Below are 18,698 nucleotides of genomic sequence, written 5' to 3'. Positions count from 1 at the left end.
CCTGCTTAAAACTCTCCCCATCTGTCATATTGACCCCTTTTAAGCATGGAAAGGCCACAATAAGGTCTCCTCGGAGCTTCTCTTCTCCAGGCTGAACAACCCCAACTCTCTCACCCTGATGGACCTTGTGTTGCTCGTTATGCTCTTTCTCCTGTACTTGTGGATATGCTCATGAATTATTTACTTCTCTCTAATCCTTCAAATTCCTTAAGTCTCAGCCTCTCTGATATTTGTGGCTGAGAATGTCACAGATTATTGATGTCACGCTGTGTATATAGAGACATGTATTTTTTGCCTTTAGTTTGCTCCTGGAAGTTTAAATACCTTTGACTTCCCTGTTCTTTCTTCCCCTTGTCCTTTCTCTCAATTCCCTCTTCTCCATCCACAGCGAAATTTAACTTAAGCGTCCAAGCATTATGAAGTATGTTTGAGGGCAGAAAAACGATTCCTCAGAGATCTGAGTTGAGATATGGTGCTAAGAAAATAGAAAGAAGTATGTGTGCTTTGCTTGTTCTGCCTCCTTGTACTTTTCTTTAAAAAATCCACCAAGAAACCAACCTCTGGTTCTGTTGAAACACCGTTATTTCTTGAGTGGCTTAAAAGCGAGAAGTGAGCAAATACCTCTTTCCAGAATTCAGAACGTATGAATAAATGGGAATTTTCTCTGCCTTCAGCAATATTGATAATTTCCTCCTACAACCCAAGGAGATGCTGTAGCTTAGAAAGCAGTTGAATTTAATTTTACCTCGGGCTGCTTTCTGGGAAGAGATACTTTACTTTTCCGTTGCTATTTGCTATAACTGATTAGTGCTTCTTCAGTGTAAGTATTAAATTTTTATGGCACTCACAGAACGTGTGTCCATTCACCTAGCTGTTAGTTTGAATACACTTCAGCAGAAGATTTTGTAAACCATAAGGTAATTTGCATCTTTTAGCTTGTAGTGCCTCCAGATGCAACAACAAAATCATATCATTTAAAGACAACAGACTTGTTAAAAAAAAAGGGGAGGGGGGGAACAAACAAAGAAACAAAAGTTACCAAGTATCTGCTGCATTGGAACAGTTCTCTGAAGTGATTTGTATTTTCTACATTTGCTCAGAAAAAAACTAAAAGGGAAGTGGTGGGAGATTTTAGTTTCAGTCTTTCTAATGATTCATAATTAGCTTTCCAAGAAAATGATATTTTTAGCTTCAGATTTGTGCTGCATGTCAAAATCGATCACTTAGTAATTACAGAGCTGCAGTATCAAAATTCTACAAAGACCGTGACTTTTTTTTCTTGGGTATTCTGTATCTGGCTCCAGCAATGGAAGGAAGGGAGCAGTGACCCCTGTGTAGCACTTGCACGAGGTCAGCACTATATTCTTTTCTGATATTTATAAAAAAAAAATAGCAAACACAATGTTATTCCACTACAGCCATTCATGAGTTGGTCTTTTGTGTTGCTTTTGTTGCACAAGAGCTGAGGCTCAGAACCGCAGTGAATTTCCATGAGGACAGGGAGGGAAAGGTGGATCCCCCTTGTATTTGATTTCCTTGTCCCACATGTACGGAAATCTTGCAAATGATAACATCTATATAAAATAACCACAAAGGCAGTGAAACGTCTGAGGTTTCTGCATACAGGGAAACTTGTACAGTCAGTTCTCCCTTTAAACATGTACTTTTAGGTCAGGATGAGTTTAAAACCTGTATTTAAAGGATGGGAGAGAGATCTACTTAATTTATCACACGTTTGATTTATTTAAGCCTACTGAAATGAACAGATTTACTCCAGAGTAAGACTGGAGTAACATGGGATTGAATCAAACCACATCTCGCTTCCACTTGAGTTCACTCCTGATTTTCTTATTTAATACTAAATGCAAATAGTTGCTAAAATAATAAAATAATGTATTATTTAATACAAAGTTGTTATAAATATTTCAATCCTGTTGAGATCATTGTGCACATTATTATTATTATTTTGAATATTACACAAGTGTATCTCTTGATACAAACAAATGAAATTGCTTTCATGTATATGAAATATAATTATACTCCACAAGGGATAAAGCAGTAAATACCATGTTTCAGTGCTTGATACGCAATGTTTAACATTTATGCTATTGATTAAAGATGCAGATTATCTGTTCTGCATCATTTTGTAATAATCAAATTCCTTCCTAGGAATACAGCCCTACTGCCTGTACTCTGTGCTGGTGGCACACCAGGGGATACAGTAGATTAAAATTACAACTGGTGGAGTTATTAATATATATATTCCCTGAAATGGAGGCAAAACTTTCACAAGGTTTCTCCAGAAAGTAAAGAATGAGTTTCCAGAAAGTAAAGAATGAGTTTCCTGAATTACCTCATTGTCAAAATCTGGACAACCAGAGGGAAAACCATGTTTTCTCTGTCTTTAGAATATGTGCTAAGATTGAGATCAGGAGTTGTAAACCAATGGGCCTTACTTCAGTATCTAGTAAATTAGCTGAAAAATAACTCTAGAGTTCTACTGTGTGTGATATTATAAGGACAAATTGCAGAGCTCCCAAAAGGAAAATTTTCTTTCCTCCGGGGTGTCAGCAAAATAACAGATAACTGAGAAGTGATACACGTAATTTATTTTGGGTTTTAAAAAGCTGAAGAGGCTATTAAGAAAACTGAGTAATCACAGGGTAGGACATAATGGGCTTTCATGGACTAGAAACTGATTAAGGAAGGAAATAGAGAATAAAACAAATGACCTTAGCGAGTTAAAAACTGGACTGAAGACTTAATTTTATGTTAATATTTAATGGATTTTATTTATGGCACTGGGCGATATATTGTCATATATATACACTCAGAATTCAAAGAAATAGGTAGTGAAAAGTCCATTCTGTCAATCAAAACAAACTAGTTGTTGTTTAGTTTTGTTTTGAGCTTTACTCAAATACCAATAACTGTCATTCCCAGGAAATCTAAATAGCTGTAGATGGGAAATGTTTTTCTCACTTGATAGATGGATGACATTTTCAATTCTACAGTTTAGGTGTTACAGTCTAACAAATCCACCTTTATTTATTTGCTTTTGTTATTAGCATGACAGCAGGTGTAATAATTTACATTTGGATATAAACCTGCGATTAAAAAAAAAAATCACAGATATTATGGGAAAAAAAATTACAGTAGGTTATAGAGTTGATGCAAACAACCAACTTTCTCAGGAATGTCTCTGTGTATTTTGTGGAGGCAGCTTTGAAGTGACAGCATTAAGCATTTCATGAGTTTACATTTACCAGTCTCATGGATTGTTTCCTTGGACTTGCTCACAATTAGAGCTCTTAAATTACCTGGAATTTTGACATGAAATATTGTTCTCAGTCTCAACATGAGGAAATGCTTCATAAAATAAGATTTCTTTCATTTTCAGTCTCTAGGTTGTATGTGTGCATGAGAATCCCTGCATATACATATATGTGTTCAAAGAACGTTCCAAGGGCTGTCCCATCTTTGGAAAGTTGCAGGACAGCTGTCAGATATGATGAAGGGTTTTTACAAAAAGGGACAATTATACATTGGGGTGAATATTTTTCAAGAAAAAGTATTTTGGACTGAATATTAGGAAGAAAGGCTTCTAACCCAGGGTGATGAGAGTCACAGGGGTGGTTTACAGGCGGTGGTTTGAGATGCTGTTATACTGGAGATTGTTGGAGCTGGAGGAACAACCCTGAAGGTAGATGCAACAACAAAGCTACTTTAATTCAGAATAGTGTCTTGAAATTTAAGCTCAATTATGTTAATTGATGAGATAGTTAAGGACAGGGAGTGGTTGGAGTCCCTGCTTTGAGGGTTGTCAGAAGAGGCAAGTGTGCTCTTTGGGACAGTGCCTGAATTTCTCTTATCGGTGGACTAGAGATTTATGAATTTTGGTTCCTTAGTGAGCTTCTCAAAAGAATTTTTCAGCCTCAGAATCCTCCCTCCTAAAACCTTCCCTTTTTTATAGACTTGCATTGTCACAACAGCTCTGTTTCTTGTATTCAAGGCTCATCTAGGTCTTGGAGATCCAGGGTCGGTGTGCAGGAATGGGTTAGACTGGGACTTTGCCAACCATATGCACCTGCAATTTTTCTTATGAAGCTCCCATTGTCATTAGTGAGGTGAGGACTCATTCACTGTGTCAAATTCCACAAACTTCTTAATTTTTGCAATAGATTTGAAGGTTCGTCTAAGTCTTGTAGGTTTTTCTAAGATTGGACAGTCTGAATTTCTGATTGATATTGCGTAAAATTAGTTTTCTGTTTATCTGTGGGTATGAACAGAGGGTGAATATGTTCTATTACTGCCTCTCTGGATGTTTCTGTTTAACGGTGCTAACTCCCTTTTACTTGATTAGGGACTTAGTGTTATCTAAACAGTCATGCAGATTTTATTACAGTTGTACAGAGATGCTGTTTCATTCTATTCCTTGGACAGATGAATAGTTTTTGACACAAATCTATGCGAACACCTTTATTCCTCATTATTTTATAAAGAGGCTACCCAGTGAGCTATTTCGGTGGAAGGTGGTGGTGGGGGAAGTGTTTACGTGTACCTAGGGAGGATGATTTGATGTAACAATAATAATAAAATATGCTGATGCGATCAAAATATCATTTTCATTGCATGCGGGTGGAAACTGAAACTTCTGTTACTGATGAGATACTGATGATGAATAATCAGCTTCACATCTTAGAGAGGTAAACACAATCTGTGTCTGAATGTATATCAAGGGAAATCCTTCATGTATTTTCATGAGTCTTTGTGCACCGATGATATTCTTAGCTTCTTTTTCAGCATAATTACTTCTTCGTTCAGCCCACACATTTTAATTACAGCGGTTGTGCTGGAGCATCCCTTGCCATGCACAGCCCAGGTTTCACCGCTGGTCGTGAAGCTCAAAAAAAGGAAGGTACAGGAGCAGAATCAGATGCAAAGGGAAAATAACTGCAGAATTTCACAGCGGGGTGAGATGTAGCAAAGAGATATCCCAGCAGAGGTCATGGAGAGGCAGCTCTGCCCAGACCGGCGAGGAACAGATACAGAAATAGCGTTTGCAGCTCAATTTTCAATATTAAGAAAGTGACGTTGTAGAACTGGGCACTCAACTTCCACTTTACCCAGAAAAAGATCAGTGGCTGCAATGACGCAGATAGAGGTTAAGCATCATGTCATCCCAATTTCCAATACAGGCATATTTGTGGAAAAATGGTACATAATTAATGAAACATCTTTCCATCTGATAATTTTCAATACTAACTGTTGCACTAAGCATTCAATAAATAAGGCAACTTATCTCTCTATGTCACACCTTAATGTGTGCCTGAATTTTATCACTTGTGTGTAATAAATGAAATTATGTCATGTTGTAGCATTATACAACAAGGTAGTATGTGTAAATAGGTATTTTGAGAACATGATAAAAGCAGTTCGAATGGTGGAAGTGAAACTTTACATAGCTTTATTTCTTCCTCTCTGACTTTCTTGTGTGGGCCTTACCTTGTGTTTACCAAGCAAATCTCTCATTTTACTAGAAATCCCTAAATGAGATTTGTTGGGTTTACAGTTGGTTTATAAAAGATACTAGAAAGACGGAAGACAGACTTGAGAGTATCTCCCTAGTAAGGAGTCTACCGCTAAATCCTGCCGTCAATATAGCAACTGGATTAAGTTACAATGATGTGCAAGTTAACGATGAGAAATACAAGTCTCATAGAGACTTACCTGGTATTGGAGAATCAGTTCTTCCAAAAGGGATTGTTCATTTTAAACCATAAGTCTCTTTCAGTTCTAGTTTAGGGATTATTAGACAGAGCTACACTGGCTTCAGAGAAAAGTAGGTCAGAATCTCAGTCACAAAAATGCTGAAAAACTGCCAAGAAATTCATATGTTAGTTTAATTTTCTGTTTCATTCTCTACCTGATAATCCTAAGGTGCTTTTTTTTTCAGGGTTACTATTATGCAAATAAGCATGCACTCTTTTAGTTCAAATTCATCTGTATTTCTAGTGTGGGAGAACTACGGAGTAATAAAAAACAAATGAAATTATTGAGTTGTTGGTGCTGTGGGCTTCTGCTTGGACTCTGGAGTTGCTGATTCCAGACAAGATTCTCTGTTTCAAATCAGTTCAGGTTTTTCGAGGTGATTGTGATATTTTCTATTTGAATTACATATTTAACAATAACAACTTTACTTGTTGACTTGCTGTAGCAATATTTTCAGCTAATAACGATGCTGAAGAAATCTCTCATGCTTTTTATCTAGATGTGATCACAGTGTTTTGAATGTAAGTAATTAAAATGTTTATATTTATGGATTTATTTGTTTGCTTTCAGTTATCTGAAAAAAAATATTGGAATTTGGCTATTTTATTCTGATGCTGTTGCATAGGTTGGCTTAGAAATGAAAAAAAACCAAACCAACTTTTACAATTATTACAGGTTTCTTTCTTGAATTATATATTAATAACTTAACCTCACTTGACTCGAAGGGAAGGTTCTAGCACTTAAGTTGCAAAAGGACAATAGTTGAAATAAGTACTAGAATTAAGAAGATGTCAAGGTTGTGTTCAGATGGTTAGTAATGGATAATTAATGGTGTATGGGGACATTTGGAAGATACTAGATAATAAAAAGTGACTTTATTTCTTTGCCACATTGTGATTCACCATAGTCAGGATATTTTTCTGGGGGTAGAGGCCAAATTCTGCAGACCTATAACTTTTAGATATACCTTGCATAAAGTTAAGCTGATAAAAACAGCTTCACAAGGAAAACTGATATCAAGTAATTCTTCCCTTCGATATTGAGTTTTATTTTTTGCTGGAAAAGCACAATATTTTCTGGGTTTTTTTGTTTGTTTGTTTTTTAATGTACTGTGATTCCCCAAGAAAACGAAACAATGTAATTAAAACCTTAACAAGGGCATCTGTGATATACAGAACAACTAGAGTCAACCAATAGTAGATGACAAAACTCAACAATTTCTGTAGAGCAGCTTTACCCCAGGGGTACCTCCTCCAGAAAGCAAACTGCAATCGTGGAAGAGTGTGGTGAATGTTCATTTTCAGGCTGGCTAACAGATGGCATTTGGCTACCTATGACTAATTCAGATACGTTTTTCTTCTTGATACTGTGAGTACAACATGTTCAAGAAAACCATTTGGCATAGGAAAGTAGCTGGGCTGCAAGGAGAAGATGGTTTTGTGCAGACCACCAAATGGCTGGTGTGTATTGAGTACTCTGCTTTAATCTCTTTTCCAAATTATATTAATTGGTGTTTGAATCTGGCATGACTTATTCCTCTGTCTAAAACACCTCCCTGATCATGGAGAATTTCTAGAAACCCGGAGTCTCCCACAGCCCGTCCAGTTCAACCATGCTCAGATTTTTTAACAGTCAAATGAAAATTGCCACAATTAAATCCATTCTCACTCATTCCTATGAGTCAGAAAACACACCTTGAAATTGTTTTCTGATATTATTTGGGATGGTAAGTACCGAAAGTGATGCTCCATATGTTTCTGTGGTGAGAAGATGTGTCAGTGGATGGTGGGTGAATTTGGTTTTAACGACTTTGCAAAAAGCAAAAGGGTCATTGGTTTGGTGTAGGAAATGTCAGTGTAGGGGGTGAAACAAAATCTTCCTAACTGGAACTTCTGGTTTGATCCTTCAGGTCTACAAATGTTAAAACTGTAAAAAAACAAGAATGAAATTCATAAAAGCATGAGGTCGCCCTAAGCACACAAGATTTCCTGTATTTCTAGCCAACAGTAAATCTATGCCTTACACTAAATATTAAATCTTCCACAATTGCTACAAAACTTTAGTACAGAAACAGTATCGGACAAAAGTCACACTGAGAAAGGAGAATCTAAAAAGTTATATTTTACCTTCAAAACTTTATCTTTTGTGCTATTATTTCTTATCAAAATTGTTTTGAAAGGCAGAGGCTTGCAATTCACATTGTAAAAAGACCTCATTCTCTTCTTAGTGATTCTACAGCCTGGGATGGTATTGTAATGTGAGCAAAGAATTCTGTCAATACAGGAATTTTCCTCTCTTTTTTTATCCTCACTTTGTGTTTCTTTCATCAGGTTTTTTATTTTTGTTATTCCAGAAATAAGATTTCTGTGGGAAACAGTTTGCGATTTTTTTATGGAGAGGGACATTGAGAGCTGCTTTGTTTTGGTTTTATCTTATTTACAGTTCTCAGTACAATTAAACTTTGACCAGCGAATGGGCACGCCATAAGGATATAAAAAGTTTTATTGTTAACTGCTGTTCTAACAAGGAGCAGTAACAATTGCTTCATAACAGAGTGAAAGGAGTGGGGGAGGACAGAGAATGCTTCCTACAGTAACTGCTTTAAAATGTGAGGATAATTGGCTGGAAAATGGGTAAGAAATTAAAAACAACAAAGTAGAGAAACATCCAGTTGTTGAGATCTAATAGCCAATATGCTTGAACGAGGCAATCTGTTGCCTTTTAACGGCTTCTCCTGGAGGTTCACCATTAACAGCTGGAACTCCTACCAGCCACCTGAAAAATAAAACAGGAAAATATGGAGAATTTAGATATTTGCCTCCTAGGACGGCTGCTCGTCTCTGCGGGTATTGTCCCAGTTCTTCCCATATGAGATGACTTCGTGGCCAATGTCACCAGCCAACATCTTATCTCCCGTGATGCTTAAAGGTGTCATAGGGTCCCTGGAGCAGCCTCTGGCCAATGTGTTCTGGTCCTGAGCTCCTGCTGGAGTCAAACACTGCTCAGCTGCATTTAAGAATTATCTTCTTCATTAAATTCCTTTCCTAAATTGATCTGTAATCTCGGCTTAAAAACCTCCTGGTAAAAGCTCACGGTTGCTATCAGCTGTGAAATTATAGAATCCTTAGTCTGAATTCATTAAATAGGTATGTGGAAAGAGGAGCGAGCCATCTGTAATAAGCTAAAATTGCTGACACAGTACTCATAATAGGTTCTTTCCCAGAGGTTTTTATTGCAGTTATATAAGAAATCATCGACTTATGAAGTTCAAAGAAACTTTCAAAATAGATTTTTTTCGTTATATTTTCCAGCAATGTAGCGGGAGACCATGAAGATATTGCTCATAATAATTAGAGCTGTGAAACCTTGGGAAAAGATGCCTAGGGACAAGGGAAACTCTTTTATTTACAGAAACTTTGAAGAACACTTTAAAATAGAGGAATGCATTTAAAACCCAAGTTAAAGTAGTCACTCACTCTGGAAATCACTGTGGTTGGGTACATGACTTTTCTTTTAACTTCTTTAATTCATGGAGTTTAACATGCAGACCTCAGCATTGAAATCCTGGTGCACCTGTGAAATGCAATCCAGATTTTGGGTCCTTTCTCACATTTCTATCATGCAGCAGTAGGTAACTCTGGGATGAAACTGATGGGATTTATGATGTGGGTAAGACCAGGTTGGAAGTAAAGAACATGGAGTGGCCATCTGGGCCAGGAGTTGGCTTCCATCTCCTAGTAAATAACACAGATGACAGTTCCTCACATGTTGGAACAACAGAATTATTGCGTTTGCCACGGCTGTGGAAAAGAGATCTGGGCACAGAAGAAGCCTGGAGGGTTTATTCAAGCTCTTTCAACTCAAGATAGAGGGGAACATTTGAAATGAGCTGGGGAAATGAGCTGTTTTCATAATTCTTTCACCTTTCTTAGGGAGCCAGGCACAGAAAAAATTCCACTCTGGGGACTTGGTGTACTTTGTTTCATTACTCTTGTTACAACAGACATTTAAATAATGTCTTTTTTTAGTTCAGCTATCTCCCTAACTTCAGGCATGTGTTGCTTTATATTCCAGTCTGTACTTTCTAACCTCTTGCTCACACATCCATTAATATTCACACTGGACCAATGCTACAATTCGATGTGAATAAATGCACTGAGAAATGATTTCTTCCACAGTCTGCACAGTACACTACAAATGACATTCTGACCTCTAGAGCAGCAGATTCATTAATTTTGGCAGAAAATCACAATTTCTACTTTGAAACTATTGATTTCCCCAGAAAACACTGAAATGCCTTGTCATTAACACCTATTTAGACAACTATAGCAATGGTACAGCAAGGTCATTTATACAAGATTAACTAATTAATGTTGGGGTTTTACTGGTAAGAGGAGACCCTATGAGCACATACCCAATAACCTCTGAACATCATTTTTTTGTTGTTGTGGTTTTTTTTCCTACAGTCATTTACCATTGCAATGTTTGAGATGATTTAACACAGATATGTTTGTTTTTTCAGATTGGCCACTGAGTTGCTGGTACCATTGCCCCAGGGCAGACTCCTATCAGTGCCACGTCCATCCCATCTCCTGGCTAATATAACCAACAACTTCAGCCTTCTTCAAAACCAAATAACTTGGTACGTGCATCCTTTTTATCGTGCTCTTCTTCACTGTCTACCACTGCAGGTTTTTAATCTGATATACACATTGCCAAGCTTAAGAAGAATGCAGAGGCATGATGGATTTAGTCAAAAGCTGTAAACTGTTTCTACTACAAGCAGTAATGCTCAGCATTTACTATTCTGTATCAATGAATTAGCTACAGTTCCTTTCTTATTAATTAAATTATTTCTAGTTCCGTTCTGTAACAAAGGTGTAGGTAACTTGATTTTAACCAGATTTTTTTTAGATTCCCTAACCAGTTTTAGTTAGTCTTAGTTTTATCTAGTTCTAGTTAAGAAGTTATAATTTTCAATTTTATACAATTCTGGTGTTTATGAAGTTTCGAATGGGCCATCATTTAACCATGAGGTGATAAAGAGTGAAACCTCTGGACACATGTGCTTGTTGATTGATAATTGCATTTGTATTAAGAGTTCAATTTTAAAATTCACACAGCTGTAATCAGTGTCACAAAAATAACTTCTTTTCAGTATTTTGTGTCAGTATCAAGTACTGGAATTATTATTCTGTAGATTAAAAAGTTTTGACATAAACTTTGGGACATGCTGCAGATCTGGAGATGTTAATCGGTTTGATGATTAAGTTATGTTAGCTCTAAGCTTGCATTATTCTTAATTTAATAAAAGAAAACTGTTGACTTCAGTGGGATTCTTCACAGTGCTTGACATTTGAAGAGGTGAAAAAGTCTTTGAATAATTGAAATTGCAGTTAGCAATAATGTGCATGTCCTGTCACTCTTATTGATGAGCAAAAATTTGAAGGGCAGTTTTCTTATCTGTGACTCCAAGGTTTATAAAGAAACTGCCATTTATTCTTTCCAGTGTCTCTCCTTACCAACCTCTGATGTTTTGGGAGACAGGGAAAGCTCTTTTTATTCCACCCGTCCCAACTCCACAGTGAGACTACTCATGTATATGAAATGAGCCATGGGTTAGTTTGTCTTTCTCAGTTCTCGTACACTAGTTGTACAAACTTCCCTCCCCTACAACTCAGAGCTGTAAAACTGGAATGGCCACGGTGGCGATGCACAGGATCTTGAAGCATCAAAAAGAATATCTGAGTCTATCTATATTAAGGCATTGCACAGTGTAGTAATTTTAGTCCTTCCCACAAGAACCTATGAGGTGTATAAAGATAACATAAAGCTTCCCAAACTTACTACAGTTCTGCAAAGTAAATGTGAGAGGTCAGCAGGTCTGACTGCTGGGGAGTGTCATACAGGGGATGGGGGGTAAGTGACATGATCTGAAGCATTCTTTTAATCAGAATTTAAAGGGTCTTCATAATCCATCCTAACAAAGACGACCTGAATTGAGACTTACTTGAAGAGTCATGCTAGAGAAAACTGCACCACACACTAACGTCTCTCTTTTAGCAACGTATTTTTCGAAGAGATACTTTAGGAATACTGAAAGGATTTACATCTACTTTAGGTACCTATGCTGAATATGTTTCAATGCCTCTGCTTGTTAAACTTCATTTCTGACAGAATGTGGAAGATAGGGGAAAAAAAGGGAAAGAATCCATTAATTCCGTAGCACAGCTTGTGGGGAATAAAAAAAGAACTTTTTCATTGGCATTTCAAATTCCTGAGAAAAACGTTGTCAATTTTACTATTTTAAAAGAGTTTTGGCAAAATATACAAGAACTACACAAAGACTGAGTGTCCTTTGTAAACTGAGAATGATATAGGTGGGAGGTCCAGTATATAAACTTGTTGGAGATGGTCAGCCAAAACACAGTCTGAACCTCACCAGCATCAACAACACTAAAATATCTCCATGTGACAGAGGTCAGTAAAACCCAACAAAATCACTTCATCATAATTTTTCTTATCTACTTTACAATCTTGACAACCTTGCTAGATCTAAGGTATTAGAAAAGAAAGATATCCTTGTTTAAGGGCTGCATAATGTAGTCTCTATGCAGGTATATAGTAATAGTATTAATGTAAAATATACTTCAGGTCATAAGTTAATTTTAATCTAAATTATAGTATATTTATGCTAAAAAAATGTGAATTCAAACAGGAATGTGTAAAGTGATACTGTGCATACCAAAAGAAAAGGTAAAAAGGTGTAAGACTTTTATCTGAAAATATCTCAGAGGGTTAAAAGTTGGGGGAAAATAATGCAAGATGTTTCCACTGACACAAGAACCAAGGGGTCACAAATAAATGATGAATTTTAATTGCCTAAGGAGAGAGGTGTTGTATCTGTCTCCCAATTATTGTGGTATTGTAAAGGTCTCAATATTTTAACTGACATATTTCACAAGCTTTTGAAAGCTGTTATGCTTTGTCAGTGCAAAGCTGATGTGGGGTTGTAGATGCTGATGAGCAGTAGGAAGGAAAAGGAGCAGATCACACAATTTGGCGAGGTGTGGAGTTTTATTTCGCATCCTGACAGCAGAAACAACCAAGTAATGGAGTGCTCATACAAAGTCCAGCTTCTCCTGTAGTGTGTTCATAGCAGACTGAGAAGCCCAAGTCATCTGAAGAACCACCTCAGAGAGCCATGTGGTGGTAGGAGCAGGCCCACATGGTCCTGGTGGCACCACTGGCCCATGGCCATTTCTTGCTAGTCTTGACCTTTAGATGCATAGAAAAGATTTCAGGTTTGCTGTGTTGAGCAGTTCTGTTTCTATAGGTCCAGTTTCTGGGTGAACCAAGTGGGTCATCTACTCATGTTCCTGGATGGTCCAGATCCTACTTTAGATAATAGCTGCCTCAGTGCTGCAGTGACATCTTGATGTTCTATCAATCTAGGAAAAAAGATACAGCCTTATCTAGTTAGTATGGGACAATCTCTCTAAAACTCTGTTGTCATCTACAATGGTTACACCACTGACAATATCCCACCTGTGGTGTCTCTTCCCTCACAGAAATATGACTTTTGCACTTTATAGGACTTGGTTATCCCTGAGACTTTGGTATGGAGAGTGAATCACCAAGTTCCTGGTGCGGATATGGTGGCAGCCTGCATGTAGATGAAAAGACTGAAGCATCAAAGTGAAATTGCATTTTCATGCTCAGAAACGGCTATGCAAAAATAAAAATAGTGTCACAGCATTCTGTATTCTATTTTTTCACCGCAAATGCGACCAGTATATGAATTGAAAGAGTTATTTCCCTCAGACCAGCCCTGCTAAATCAAGCTCAGATCTTGAGCTCACACTTGGATCTGAAAGTCAGAGAGTTTGCTTTCTGGTGTCCTGTCATCAGTAATTAATGTTTTACAGCCCCTAACTTGCACCTTTTGTGGCCTCATTGCCTTCAGTGGGTTGATCAGATGTAATTAATTCACTCTGGAGTTGTTTAATGATGCATAAGAAGGAATAGATTCCAGCTCAGTCTCTGAAATCTGAGAGGATTAAAGCACCATTACGAAAAAAATCCAAAAAGTTCTGCGAGCAATAAGCTAATGAAGCCAGAATTCCTATGGATTTGTGCCTCTTGATTGATTGACTGTTTAACTGATTTATATGAAGATTATGCAATCTCTGCATATACCTATAATCCCTTTCTGCTGAATATTTTGACAGTGACATGCTGGTTGTTGCAGAAATTCCCCCAGCAGTTATTAGGACACAATAATTCAAAACCTGCTCTCTATTTTTACATCTATTTTTACAAAATTGGAACAGTTTGATTTTTTTCCTTGCATCTTTTGCTGCTATGATTTGTTAGGAAAAATCATGGAGACATAGTCATGAGTTCGATAAACCATGATAGCATGAAATAAATAAATAAGACCAAAAAAAGAGTATGGTCTTCAATATAATTTACAAGACTGTGAGAATAACAAGAAACAATCCAGAGATGTCTCACACAACAATCTCAAACACTATCAAAACGCTGACAGTATTAGAAGAAAATGCTTATATCTAAGATAAATAAAATTGTTGGAAGTCCGATCAAGGATTTGGGATAGAAGACCACACTTTCATTTCCAGTTGTAAAAGTAATGTGTGTGTAATTCAGGAATATAACAAATCTTATTTTAAATTTCATGCCACTTACTACTCACTAAGTTTTAGAAAACTCATGCTACGGCAGTTCAAAAATTTTCAAACTGTTATATTTTATGAAAATCAAGAAACAGGGAAGTCAGGGAAAAGTCCAATACCCAGGAATGAAGTGACTCAATTTCTCAGTCCAGAAAAAGAATAACATTCCTGTGTGTTCATTACAGCCTCTCCAAAAATTCTGTAGATTTTTTCCTTGCTAAAAGCTTTTGAGATTTTTCTGAATTTTTGTTATACTTCTTAAAATACTCCTATGCAACACTTTTCATATCTAAGAATCCCAGTTTCTGCATATTCCATAACTCACTAAAAGAGGCTTTCTAAGTGTAACCGTAACTATAAAATTAATCATATTAGAATAATGTACTTTATCGCGTATGGCATGGATAGAGCTGCTGCATTGCAGTAACAGCAATACATGCATTCAGAGTATGTACATCTGATGTAATTTGGAGAATATTACTTTTGCAATCACGGCTGATATTAAAACAGACAACACACGTTAAATTCAAAGTCATTTGTCCATTTTGCTGCTTCTGATTCTTCACTACAGGAGAAGTTTAGATTGCAGTAATGTGCTTTTTGTTCAGCTAGAGGAAAATTCGTTACAAAAGAATTCAATAGAAATGGGTAATTTTCATCAACTTGCTGTATTTCTCCTAGTCTACTGCATTATGAATCAATAGTAGTAAATCCATAGTTAAGACTATAACTTGCAAATCATTACATAGGCATCCAATGACTTCTGTGTCTCAGGCTCTTGAAGAAAAATTCAGAGAAAAAGTAATGAAAGTTTAATGTCTGAAATCCTTTACATGAAAAGATATTTTCTATTTCTTTTCAAAATCTGTGATTAACACAGAAATGCTATATAGAACTTTTTTACTTTAAATATTCAATGTAATTAATTTATTTATTCCTCCCTGATTAATTCCTTGCCCCTGTTTGGTTGAATAGAATGTAGTGGCAGAATTCATGGACTGGAGGTGGAAGGTGACATGACTGTGAAAGGTGGTTGTATAATTATGAATTCATGTCCTTTATCTCCCCTGCCTTGGGAAACTGTTCGTTTGGGAAGAGCAATGGGTTTTCCTGCCAGACAGAAGAGGATTTGGAGGCATCTTACAAGATAAATGTAAATATGTAAAATGAAACATTTTATTTTATCTGCATGAGATGATTTCTGAGAGAACAAGTTGCACATATTTCTTTGATTGATGAGAAGGATGAAACCTAAGGTGAAACTAGGAGAACAGAACTGGACTAAAATGCATCTCTTCCAGAGAATTTCCCTAATTAAATTGAAAAGTTGGCACATTTGTCAGTCTTAAACGTTAAAAAGAGAATAATTTATGAATCATGGCAATCCCTGTTTAATGTTACACGTTTTGGACAAAGCATTTCCTAGACTGTTTGAGACCTGCTCTCAAAAAATAGAACTTGGAATTCTTAAAAAAAGGTAACACAAAGTTATTTTAAGGTTTGCAGCTTTTAACGATGAAGATCAGGAGGTTACAAGACAGATGATTTACGTTCCATTTGGGTCCAGGAAGGACTGGGTTATTTGGATTCATTGCTTATTGATCATGTCTTTTCCTGTGCAAGTTTATACAAGTAGTAGCTGCGTTCAAAGCTGTCCTGAAAATATAGGTTTTGTACACTTTCCATACAAATAATCAAAGGTAATTGTATAAAGTAGAACATCTTCTAGTTTAATCCATGTGCTGAGCTTATTTAAAATAGAGAAAACACGTGCACTTGTGAGATGTGAGGTAGTTTAGGATTTTTTTTTTACTCAATTCCTTGATAATGAATGCCAAAAGAATCATTCTACATTTTGGTTTTGGAATAAACCGCAAAACAATTCATAGACAATAGCAGAAACTTGCTTTTGTTTCTAATTAATGAGTTCACTCAAGAGAGTGTTAAAGTCAGAAGCTACTGCTGATAATTACAAAAATAGAATAAAGAAACATGGTGAGGTGGGAGGAGAGAGCAGGAAGGGGCAAAAAATAATCAAATTGAATCAATTAGAGAATTGCAGCCACACTGATTTTGGTGTTACTGACTTAACTGTTTAATCAACTTTGAGAAGAGGCACCAAAGAATCTGTCCAGTCTTAAGATGAGACACTTGTTTTTCAATAGCTGGCTAACATTTATCATTGAGATCAAAATTTTGCCTTCTTGGGAGGTGAAAAAATCTTAATAGATTCAAAGATCTATTTCCCTTTGAATCCATAAAAAATTGAAAACGTTAGCTTCTCTTCTTCACCACCTATGAAAAATGTATCATCCTGGACATGAAGCTGAATTGCAGGAATAGAAATATTACTTGGCAGCTCATGGAGAAGGAAATGGTTTTGATCCTTATTAGTGTGTCTAAATATTGTTAAAATCTCGCTTGTACTATTAACATGGTACAGAGTAGGACATGTTTCTCTATAGCTGAAAGAGTAGATTATATGGGTTACCCTGAAATTATTTTCATTGAAGGCAGGGTAGTCCCACCACCACAGCCCCAGTGTTCATCTCATCCTTTAACAAAGCCTCACTGGCCAAGATAAATTAAGACAGGCAATATTGTTTTCAGCCTAGTAAATCATTTGTGGACAAAAATGTTGAGCTCACAATTTATCAGCAGAATTAGGTAATAACACAAGTACCTACTGGTAAGTTTATCAAACGCCAAGTAATTGGAAGGAGCAGTGGTTTGATAGGTGGGTGGCAATATTTCACGGTGTCTTTGATACAGACTCAATTCTGCTGCTCGAGCGGTAGCGATTTTTGCAAGGTTTTAATAAGGGGAACATCTGTGACTGTAGCGTTAGTAGAGTTCACGTCCTTTATAGCATTAATAACTTACGATAATTTAATGGAGAGTTGCAGAATATAAAACAATCCTAGTGGAAGATGACTTTATTGAAACCATCTTCCATGGCTGAAGATTCTTTTAAGTATCTAGTTTCAATAAAACACTAAATACATGTCTTTTATACTTTTATTATTGAGTAAGAAAGAAAGCAAGCTTCCTCAACACTCAGTGAAGGGAGTTATTACATTTCACTTGGTTTAGTGTGAAGAGAACAGTTTCTCTGGTCTGCTTCTGAAAAATTGCTATTATGACTTGAAGAGAAAAGCATTTAATAGTTCTCATAATATCTGGTTTAAAATGTGTGCCTAAAGACACAGACTGTATGTTGGTCACATAGGGTTCAGTAAAATGCACAGACCCAGTTTGAATCTGGATCACATCCTCCGTCCTCCTAAAAACACCAGAATACTTTTAGTGATTTTAATAGGATACGTTTTACAGGGCTAGGATTTGGAGCATAATCTGCCTTATTGGACAGATAAAACTGAGCCAATGACATGGCCGGAGGGGCAGCCTCTGTATTTGAATCTCAGAAGTGCTGAAAACAATGTTGAAACACCATACCTGGTTTTATCTTGCTTTCTGAAGACTTATCCAACCATTCTTTATAATTGTTTGCCTCTACTTGTCTATGTGTTGACTCCCTGCCTTCAACAGTTTTGAATCTGTTTATCAATCTTGTCTCAAACAGAGATGTATCAGTATTTCTTAAAATTAAAATCCAGATAGAGGAGTGAATTCCTTCTATAGATGCCATTATGTGAAGGCTGTGGTTGCGTTCACCCTGTATTGTCCATCAGATAAATTACGTGTGGGTTCATCCTCTGACAAATGCTTGGGGAATAATTTGGCATTATTTCTTCAGCTCTTTGCTTTACAAGTCTCTTAATTACCAGGTTTTGTGGGTTTGTTTGTTTCTTTGTTTTTTAAGAGTAATCTGAGAAAACAAATAGCAAGCAAAATGTTTCCTATGGTCATATCATTCTTAATTATTTGACTGTGTTCTAATCTGTTTTGGATCTTTTTAATCAACTTAGACAACAATTCAATTGTCTCTAGACTCTGAACCTTGCTTTTGGTGTTGATTCTCTCTGAAGTCTACTGACTTTGGCTTGGGAATCCTGAAAGTTATAAACCCATCTCTGGCCTCCTGGAAATCATACCATTATCATTGTTGTTGCAAGACTTTTTCTACTTTACCATTACATAAGTTAAATTAAGAACGTATGTCTAGTCATAGTCATAATCAATTTTCTGATTATGTAGAGAAGGAAAAAATGCTGGAGCATTAACAATTTTTAGAAGTACATTTAAATCATTATTCATTTATAGGGTTGC

At 36.5% G+C, this 18,698-nt stretch overlaps 1 long non-coding RNA gene across 1 annotated transcript in view; it reads left to right on the top strand.

The window, feature by feature from the left end:
• The window catches only part of LOC139828607 (uncharacterized), a 138,248-nt gene that overhangs the window by 110,754 nt on the left and 8,796 nt on the right, over positions 1–18,698 (top strand). Inside the window, exon 3 of the long non-coding RNA XR_011740412.1 lies at positions 10,295–10,414. This is a non-coding gene — a long non-coding RNA (uncharacterized lncRNA). The remainder of the gene's footprint in view (positions 1–10,294; positions 10,415–18,698) is intronic.

Source organism: Patagioenas fasciata, chromosome 9, assembly GCF_037038585.1.
Source record: "Patagioenas fasciata isolate bPatFas1 chromosome 9, bPatFas1.hap1, whole genome shotgun sequence".
NCBI classification, from domain to species: Eukaryota; Metazoa; Chordata; class Aves; order Columbiformes; family Columbidae; genus Patagioenas; species Patagioenas fasciata.
This window is presented reverse-complemented; position numbering and strand designations above follow the sequence as displayed.